This window comes from Anomaloglossus baeobatrachus, chromosome 4 (genome assembly GCF_048569485.1).
Source record: "Anomaloglossus baeobatrachus isolate aAnoBae1 chromosome 4, aAnoBae1.hap1, whole genome shotgun sequence".
Lineage (NCBI taxonomy): Eukaryota > Metazoa > Chordata > Amphibia > Anura > Aromobatidae > Anomaloglossus > Anomaloglossus baeobatrachus.
Window position 1 is genome coordinate 520,929,727 of NC_134356.1, and position 10,737 is coordinate 520,940,463.

A 10,737-nucleotide genomic window follows, 5' to 3' on the forward strand; every position below is an offset into this window, starting at 1 on the left:
ATTGCAGTGGTGCATAACCCCTTTATGACCAAGGACGTACGTGTACATTCACTTCACTTTAATGCGGGCTTACTTAGAGAAGCTGCATTTTTCCCGCACGTCTGCTGATCCGATCAGCAGACATGTGCAGCTAACGTACGTGGGTGGATCTCTGATCCACCCACGTCTGTTAATCCCTTACATCGTGCTGTCAAGCTCTGACAGATTGATCTAACGCACTCAGGTGGTGATCGCGCAGTTCCCCGTCACCATCAGTGTCCGCATGACGTGATCATGGGGCACCAATGGGTTGGCATGACAGCACAGGGTCAGCTGATTAGCCCTGTCACTGTTATGACTCACTTCCTGTGACTCCCGATAGAGCACCGGCATTCATAGGAGATCAGCATTTCTGCTGATCCAAGAGATGGCAAAGTATCGCTCTGATTAGAAGTGATTTGACAGTGCAGGCATAAAATTCCCTAGTGGGATTACTAAAATCATTAAAGCGAAGGTGTGGTCCAAAAAAATAAAAATTCAATAACTGAAAAACTGTAAAGTATTAATATTTTAATGTTATGTTTAAATATTATTATTTGTATTTAACTGAGCAAAATATAATTTTTTTTTTTTTTAAAGTTTGATATTTTCCACTAGGGGGAGCATCTGCTAAAATCCTGCTGTAGAGCTACTGTAGAACTAGCTCACATTACAGCTGCAGTAAAAGTGGGTGGAATCTGCTCTCCTGTGTGTGATGTCACCTCCCCCTCCCATGCTGGGTGTTTCCAAAAGGATAAGAGAGAATGAAGTTTAGGATCACAGTGCGGAGCCAGTTTGTTGGTGACCGCAAAGTGATCCTAATGTCTAAAGTATCACCGAGGACCAGTGGCATAGTGCACCACTGTATACTATGCCCCAATGTATACTGTGCTCCGCTCTATACCGCGCCCCCTGCTATATACTGAGCTCCGGTGTATACCGTGCTCCACTGTATACCGTGCCCCACTGTATTCCGCGTTCTGCTGTTTTCCACGCTCTGCTCTTTTCCGCGCTCTGCTGTATAACATGTCCCACTGTGTATCGTGCCCTGCTGTATTCCGCGCCCCGCTGTATACCGCGCTCCGCTGTATTCCGTGCTTCGCGGTATACCGCACTCCTCAGTATACTATGCTCTTCTGTATACCGTGCTCCGCTGTATACTGCGCTCCTCGCTATACTGTGCTCCGGTGTATTCCGTGCTCTGCTGTATTCTGCTCCCTGCTCTATAACACGCTCTGCTGTATACCATGCCCCACTGTATACCGTGCTCATTAGTATACCGCGCTCCACTGTATTCAGTGCTCCGCTGTATACCGCGCTCCTTAGTGTACTGTGCTCTGCTGTATTCCATGCTCCGCTGTATACTGCATCCCACTGTATACCGCACTCCACTGTATTACGTGCTCCACTGTATACTGTGCTTCTCAGTATACCGCGCTCCACTGTATATTGTGCCCCACTGTATACTGCACTCCTCAGTATACTGTGCCACACTGAGCTGCTAGGAATAGAGGCCTGGAGTGACCACAAGAGAGCGGGGGAGCGATGGCAGCGGGGAGAGCGGTGGAGGGGAGAGGGTAGCAGTGGGGGGGAATGGCGGCGGTGGGGAGAGTGGCAGCGGGGGAGAGGACAGCGGCAGTGGGGGGAGGGGGTACCGGCGGCGGCCCGGTACTCACACATCCCGAACGGGTGACAGGAGAAAGTGCATCACATAGCATACGCTGTGAGCTCCACAAACATGGCGGTGAATTCCTCCCTCTGCTGTGATAAGGACAGCCCTGGGGGCGTGTCCAGTTCACAGCAGAAACGGTCTCTGTGTTAAGTATAGGGTCAGAGCCGACAACTGTCTTCTGTGCCCAGGGCGCTGCCGTATTTGAGGTGAGTAACTGTTGTTACTGTGAGAAAATCCAAGATGGCAGCCCCCAGTGCTTTAGTAAAACTAGAATTAAATAAAAACTAAATAAACAGTGAATTTAATTTTGTATTAAAATAATTGATTCCATAATCACTATTATTAATTTCAAAAATCAAAAAAGCAAAATCTTACCTTTAAAAAAATGTAATTTTTTTTTTTTTTTTAAGAAATATGGGAAAAAAAAACCCTAAAAGTTCAAATCACCCCCTAGTTTTGCCCCATTAAAAATAAAACAATAATAATAATAATAATAATAATAATACACACACATTTGGTATCGCCGGGCTCAGGAATGCCCGATCTATCCAAATATAAAATCAATCTGATCGGTAAAGGGCGTAACGATAAAATAACTCCAAATGCCAAAATTTATTTTTTTGGGTCACCGCAAGATTGCATTAAAATGCACTAACAAGCGACCAAAACGTTCTATCTACACAAACATGATATAATAAAAACACCAGCTAAAGATGCAAAAAATAAGCCGTCACTGAGCCCTTGATGCCAAAAAATGAGAAGGTCTTGTAAAATGGCGACAAAAGCGCAATTCTTTTTTTTTTTTTTTTTTAGGAATTTCTGAATTCATTTCCCCACTTAGATAAAAGTAAAAGCATACCTTGGTCTCTATGAACTCGTACTGACCTGGGGAATCATACTGCCAGGTCAGTTTTACCATATAGTGAACATGGTAAATAAAAGACCCCAAATATCAGTGCAATTGCACTTATTTTGCGATTTCACTACACTTGGATTTTCCCCCCCATTTTCCATTACAATATGGGGCAGAATTAATTGTATTGTTCAAAAATACAACTCGTTCCGCAAAAAACAAGTGTGACGCCCCTGACTATCAGGGTGTCACAGAGAACTGCATCCCTTTCTCTTATGGTGCAGAACTCACCCTCCATGGTTCTGGGTTCCTACACACTGGTATTTCTCCATCAGCACTGAAATCCTTACTACACCTCACACCACGCCCTGTAAGGCACACCAGTGGGTGGTCTAGCTGGAAAAGGGCCACCCGCCTAGGGGTCAGGCAGAATGGTGGGAGGGAGGAAGTCAGTTCAGAAGTAGCCCTCAGAGAGTGAGGAGCTAAGGGAGTTGGAGCTCCCTGTGTGACCTTGGTTGGGTTGCAGACGGTGGTCTGGGACCAGAGGAGTCGGAGACCCGGTCGCAGGGTATTGGAGAAGGGTGCCCAGACTTAGTTTTGGAGAACGGTCGGCACCAGAAGTCCAGTAACCAGACCGGTACCGAGCACGGCAGGGTACAGGACCTTAGATCAGGGAGTAGCTTCACGCAACCTGATAATTCACCTGTGGAGGATAGTCTCTTTATGAACTTTACCCAGGAGCTCAGAGATTGAAGGCACCAACACAACGAGGGGGATAGGGCTTTTCAGCTTATGCGGCCTACAGAAATCCCAAGGGTCAGGGTCATATTAATATAGGGAGCGGGACCCCGACAGCTTCAAGCCAAAGGGTCACTTAGGAACTTCTACAATTGTGCATGGAGGCAGGCTCCGGACCACTAAGCAATACCAGTGGGGACGGACACCCGGACGACCTCCCCCAAGTGGCAGCGGCACCCAGAGACTTGGTTTACTCCTGTGTCAGAGTCTGCTTAAAGGGAACCAAACATCAGGATTTTCGTGTATAAGGTGCAGCCAGTGCAGTACTGGCACTATCATGCACAGTGTGTACATACCATTAGGATGCAGTTCGGGTGTTTAGTCAGTGAAATCCAACTTTATAATGTTTGAAATTTCGTGCACTTTTTGATTGACGTGTGCACCTCTCTCCTAATGTCCGGGCGGGTTATGCACGTGTTCCCCGCCCCCCCACCAGCCTGTTCCTCCCTCTCTCCTGATGTCCGGGCGTGTTATGCACGTGTATCCCCGCCCGCCGCGCCGCCTGTTCCTCCCTCCCTCCCTCTGGCTGTATGTAAATTTCTAATCTTCAGAAACATGGCGCCGGAGTGGGCCTCTGCGCATAGCGCTTATCTCCGGCGCCATGTTTCTGAAGCCCGCATTACACAGCTTGGTGTCTGAGAGGGTGGCGCATGCGCCCTCGCTCCTTCAGATCCCGTTGTGACCGCGGGAGCGCGCGCGATCACAACAGGACTGCAGAACAGCTGATCGGAGGATGCGATCAGCTGTAGCTACGATGACGTGCCGCCTCAGGACACCGGGCCAGGACAGCAGCCTGCCAGCGACATCGGGGGTCAGGTGAGGTAAGCTCACCATGGACTCACATGACCCCGTGACGGCAGTGCTGCGAGACCCGGTCATGGTAGTGATATCGGGCGACACTGTCTTCACGGGGTCATGTGAATGAAATTACTAGCACCTGTGATGTCATTGCCCCAGCAGGCACGCACACATTATACACACACACACACTGCTGTGTGTGCGCCCCTGCGTTGACCTGGGCTCACCTTCTGAGTTCCAGGTCACTGCAGGAAAGCACTCACAGCTGTGTGTGTGTGTATGTATGTATAATGTGTGTGTATAGTGTGTGTGTGCGCGTATATAATGTGTGTGCGTGCGTAATGTGTGTGCGTGTATAATGTGTGTGCGTGTATAGTGTGTGCGTGTGTATAGTGTGTATGTGTATAATGTGCGTGTGTGTATGCGTGTATAATGTGTGTGTGTATAATATGCGTGTTTGTATGCGTGTATAATGTGCGTGCATGTGTGTGCGCGTGTATATTGTGTGTGTGTGCGCGTGTATATTGTGTGTGTGTGCGCGTGTATAATGTGTGTGCGCGCGCGTGTATAATGTGTGCGCGCGTGTATAATGTGTGTGTGTGCGCGCGTGTATGTGTGTGCGCGCGCGTGTATGTGTGTGCACGCGTGTATAATGTGTGTGTGTGCTCGCGCGCGTGTATAATGTGTGTGTGCGCGCGCGTGTATAATGTGTGCGTGCGTGTATAATGTGTGTGCGTGTATAATGTGTGTGCGTGTATAATGTGTGCACGTGTATAATGTGTGTGTGTATAATGTGCGTGTGTGTATAGTGTGAGTAGTGTGTGTGTGTATAGTGTGTGTCTAATGTGTGTGTATATAATGTGTGCGTATATAATGTGTGTGTGCGCGTGTATAATGTGTGTGCGTGTATAATGTGTGTGTGCGTGTATAATGTGTGTGTATGTGTATATGTGTATAATGTGCGTGTATGTGTGTGTGTGTATAAGTGTATAATGTGCGTGTATAATGTGCGTGCGTGTGCGCGCGTGTATAATGTGTGTGTGTGTGTGCGTGTATAGTGTGAGTAGTGTGTGCGTGCGTATGTGTGTGTATAATGTGTATGTGTGTGCGTATAATGTGTGTATAGTGTGTGTGTATATAATGTGTGTGCGTGTATAATGTGTGTGCATGCGTGTGTGTATGCGTGTATAATGTGCGTGCATGTATGTGTGTGTATGTGTGAGCGTGTATAATGCGTGTGCACGCGTGTATAATGTGTATGTGTGTGTGAGCGCGTGTATAGTGTGAGTAGTGTGTGTGTGCGCGTGCATAGTGTGAGTAGTGTGTGCGCGCGCATATGTATGTGTGTGTATATAGTGTGTGTGTGCCTGTGTATAGTGTGATTGCGTGTGTATAGTGTGTGCGTGTGTATAGTGTGTGTGTATAGTGTGTGTGTATAGTGTGTGTGTGTATAGTGTGTGTGTGTGTATAGTGTGTGTGTGTATAGTGTGTGTGTGTATAGTGTGTGTATAGTGTGTGTGTGTGTGTATATAGTGTGTGTGTGTATAGTGTGTGTGTATAAGTGTGTGTGTGTATAGTGTGTGTGTGTATAGTGTGTGTGTATAGTGTGTGTGAGTATAGTGTGTGTATAGTGTGTGTGTGTATAGTGTGTGTATGTATAGTGTGTGTGTGTATAGTGTGTGTGTGTGTATAGTGTGTGTGTGTATAGTGTGTGTGTGTATAGTGTGTGTATAGTGTGTGTATAGTGTGTGTGTATAGTGTGTGTGTATAGTGTGTGTGTGTGTATAGTGTGTGTGTGTGTATAGTGTGTGTGTATAGTGTGTGTGTGTATAGTGTGTGTGTGTATAGTGTGTGTGTGTGTATAGTGTGTGTATAGTGTGTGTGTGTGTGTGTGTGTATAGTGTGTGTGTGTATAGTGTGTGTGTGTATATAGTGTGTCTGTGTATAGTGTGTGTGTGTATAGTGTGTGTATATAGTGTGTGTGTGTAGTGTGTGTGTGTGTATATAGTGTGTGTGTGTATAGTGTGTGTGTGTGTATATAGTGTGTGTGCGCGCGCCTCTCTGCTGGGGCAATGACGTCACAGGTGGAAGTGAGAGGCTGCATTCACAATCAATGGGGGACTTTTAGTTCTGCATTGAACGTGCCAGGGAGTATGGGATCAACCCCAGATTTGGATTTCGGCGGACCTGGATTATGGATGTCACAGGGAATTAAATTTGAAAAGATGGCGTCTATTGTGTTCTAATTTCTATTTTTATGTCTTTTCAGGTTCAACTTTGGAGAACGTCGGGGGACATCTAAATGGATTACGGCGGACCTTTAGCATTTTAATAATTTTGTTTATAAATTGGTCAACGAGGAATGGCATCGGGGGGTTTTTTGTTCTAATAAAAAGTATTACTTTCAAATAAAGGAATTCGTAATGGGGGTGTCTACTAGATACCCACCCATTACTAATACCAGGACTTGATGTCAGCTGGCAATTCACAGCTGTTATCAACCCCATATATTACCCCGTTTGCCACCGCACCAGGGCAACGGGATGAGTTGGGGCGAAGCGCCAGTATTGGCACGTCTAATGGATGCGCCACTTCTGGGGCGGCTGCAGCCTGCTATTTTTAGGCTGGGGAGTGTCCAATGACAGTGGACCTCCCTAGTCTGAGGATATCAGACCCCAGCTGTCCGCTTTACCTTGGCTGGTGATTCAATTTGGGGGGGGGGGAATCCCACGTTTTTTGTTTTAAATTATTTATTTAATGTAAAATAACAGCGTGGGGTGCCCTCTGTTTTGGATTACCAGCCAAGGTGAAGCTGCCAGCTGTGGTCTGCAGGCTGCAGCCGTCTGCTTTACCCTAGCTGGCTACAAAAGATGGGGGGACCTCACGTCTTTTTTTTAAATATTTATTTATTTTTTGGCTAAATACAAGGCTAGGCACCCTTTAGTGCCACATGAAAGTCACTAAAGGGTGTCAGCTTAGAATATGCAGGGGGTGGGACATTATATAGGTCTTTCTCATCTATCTATCTATCTATCCATCTTTCCCTCTATCCATTATCTGTCTGTCTATCGATTATCTATCTATTATCTATATTATTTATTGCAGTTCAGCATAAAAAAAACCGCAGGGACCAACATGCGTAAAAACTGCGGGAAAAGCGCATGCGTTTTTTTCCACGGTTTTGGTGCGTTTTTTTACCGCAGGTGCGGTAATCTTCAACTACCAGAAGTTTCTCAAGAAATTTTCTTGAGAAAAATCACTTTTCTAGTGCGCACATAGCCTAAAGATCTTACTTTACTTTTTTTTTTTTGAATGGTTGCACAAGCCACCTTCCAACATACATATCGATGAAAAATCATTATACAACCGCAAGTAGCAGCAGCATAGGTGGCGAGGACGCGGCAGGCAGTGGGGATAGGTAAGCTCTATGATTACTCCACCTCCTCCTCCTCATAATCCTCCTCCTCCTCCTCCTAATCCTCCTCCTCCTAATCCTCCTCCTCCTAATTCTCCCCCTCCTAATCCTCCCCCTCCTAATCCTCCTCCTCCTAATCCTCCTCCTAATCTTCCACCTCCTAATCCTCCTCCTCCTAGTCCTCCTCCTCCTAATGATGATGGAGAAGGAGGAGGATGATAATGATGATGGAGGAGGAGGATTATGAGGAGGAGGATAATGATGATGGAGAAGGAGGAGGATTATGAGGAGGATAATGATGGAGGAGAAGGAGGAGGATAATGATGATGGAGGAGGAGGTGGAGTAATCACAGAGCTTACCTATCCCCGCTGCCTGCCGCGTCCTCGCCACCTATGCTGCTGCTACTTGCGGTTGAATAATGAATTTTTCATCGATATGTATGTTGGAAGGTGGCTTGTGCAACCATTCCAAAAAAAAAAAAAGTAAAGTAAGATCTTTAGGCTATGTGCGCACTACAAAAAGTGATTTTTCTCAAGAAAATTTCTTGAGAAACTTCTGGGAGTTGAAGATTACTGCACCTGAGTTAAAAAAACGCACCAAAACCGTGGGAAAAACGCATGTGTTTTTGCCGCGGTTTTGCCGCGGTTTTTCCGCAGGTTGGTCCCTGTGGTATTTTATGCTGAACTGCAATAAATAATATAGATAATAGATAATCGATAGACAGATAATGGATAGAGGGAAAGATGAATAGATAGATAAGAAAGACCTATATAATGTCCCACCCCCCTGCATATTCTAAGCTGGCACCCTTTAGTGACTTTCATGTGGCACTAAAGGGTGCCTAGCCTTGTATTTAGCCAAAAAATAAATAAATATTTAAAAAAAAGACGTGAGGTCCCCCCATCTTTTGTAGCCAGCTAGGGTAAAGCAGACGGCTGCAGACCACAGCTGGCAGCTTCACCTTGGCTGGTAATCCAAAACAGAGGGCACCCCACGCTGTTATTTTACATTAAATAAATAATTTAAAACAAAAAACGTGGGGTTCCCCCCCCCCAAATTGAATCACCAGCCAAGGTAAAGCGGACAGCTGGGGTCTGATATCCTCAGACTAGGGAGGTCCACTGTCATTGCACACTCCCCAGCCTAAAAATAGCAGGCTGCAGCCGGCCCAGAAGTGGCGCATCCATTAGACGTGCCAATACTGGCGCTTTGCCCCAACTCATCCCGTTGCCCTGGTGCGGTGGCAAACGGGGTAATATATGGGGTTGATAACAGCTGTGAATTGCCAGCTGACATCAAGTCCTGGTATTAGTAATGGGTGGGTATCTAGTAGACACCCCCATTACGAATTCCTTTATTTGAAAGTAATACTTTTTATTAGAACAAAAAACCCCCCAACGCCATCCCTCGTTGACCAATTTATAAACAAAATTATTAAAATGCTAAAGGTCCGCCGTCATCCATTTAGATGTCCCCCGACGTTCTCCAAAGTTGAACCTGAAAAGACATAAAAATAGAAATTAGAACACAATAGACGCCATCTTTTCAAATTTAATTCCCTGTGACATCCATAATCCAGGTCCGCCGAAATCCAAATCTGGGGTTGATCCCATACTCCCTGGCACGTTCAATGCAGAACTAAAAGTCCCCCATTGATTGTGAGAATAGTGTCTCTCACTTCCACCTGTGACGTCATTGCCCCAGCAGAGAGGCGCGCGCACACACACTATATACACACACACACACTATACACACACACACTATATACACACACACACACTACACACACACTATACACACACATACACTATACACATACACACACATATACATATATATATATATACATATATATATATATATATATATATATATATATATATATATATATATATATATATATACACACACACACACACACACACTATACACACACACACACTACTCACACATTATACACATACACGCGCGCGCACACACACATTATACAAGCGCGCGCACACACATTATACACGCACACGCGCACACACATTATACACACATTACACACGCACACACACACACATTATACACGCGATCGCACACACACAATATACACGCGCACACACACAATATACACGCGCACACACACATGCACGCACATTATACATGCATACACACACGCACATTATACACACATTATACACGCGCACACACACACACTACACACACACATTATACATACATACACACACACAGCTGTGAGTGCTTTCCTGCAGTGACCTGGAACTCAAAAGGTGAGCCCAGGTCAACGCAGGGGCGCACACACAGCAGTGTGTGTATAATGTGTGTGTGACTGCTGGGGCAATGACATGACAGGTGCTAGTAATTTCATTCACATAACCCCGTGAAAACAGTGTCGCCCGATATCACTACCGTGACCGAGTCTCGCAGCACTGCCGTCACGGGGTCATGTGAGTCCATGGTGAGCTTACCTCACCTGACCCCCGATGTCGCTGGCAGGCTGCTGTCCTGGCCCGGTGTCCTGAGGCGGCACGTCATCGTAGCTACAGCTGATCGCGTCCTCCGATCAGCTGTTCTGCAGTCCTGTTGTGATCACGCGTTCTCCCGCGGTCACAACGGGATCTGAAGGAGCGAGCGCGCATGCGCCACCCTCTCAGACACCAAGCTGTGTAATGCGGGCTTCAGAAACATAGTGCCGGAGATAAGCGCTATGCGCAGAGGCCCACTCCGGCGCCATGTTTCTGAAGATTAGAAATTTACATACAGCCAGAGGGAGGGAGGGAGGAACAGGCGGCACGGGGGGCGGGGATACACGTGCATAACCCGCCCGGACATCAGGAGAGAGGTGCACACGTCAATCAAAAAGTGCACGAAATTTCAAACTTTATAAAGTTGGATTTCACTGACCCGAGCTGCCCCCTGATGGTATGTACACAATGTGCCTGATAGTGCCATTACTGCACTGGCTGTACCTTATACACGAAAAACCTGATGATTGGTTCCCTTTAATAACTGCGCTATATCCACACAGCCTGAGTTCACTGCCCACCCTGCGTCCTGCCTGCCGCATAGTCTGCACAACACTATCCGCCACTCTCATCCAGAGGCCTGGGGTCTCCCTTACCTGTGGGGGGGGGGATCAGCACCTGGCTGCCCCACTCCATCTCCCCCGGGTACTC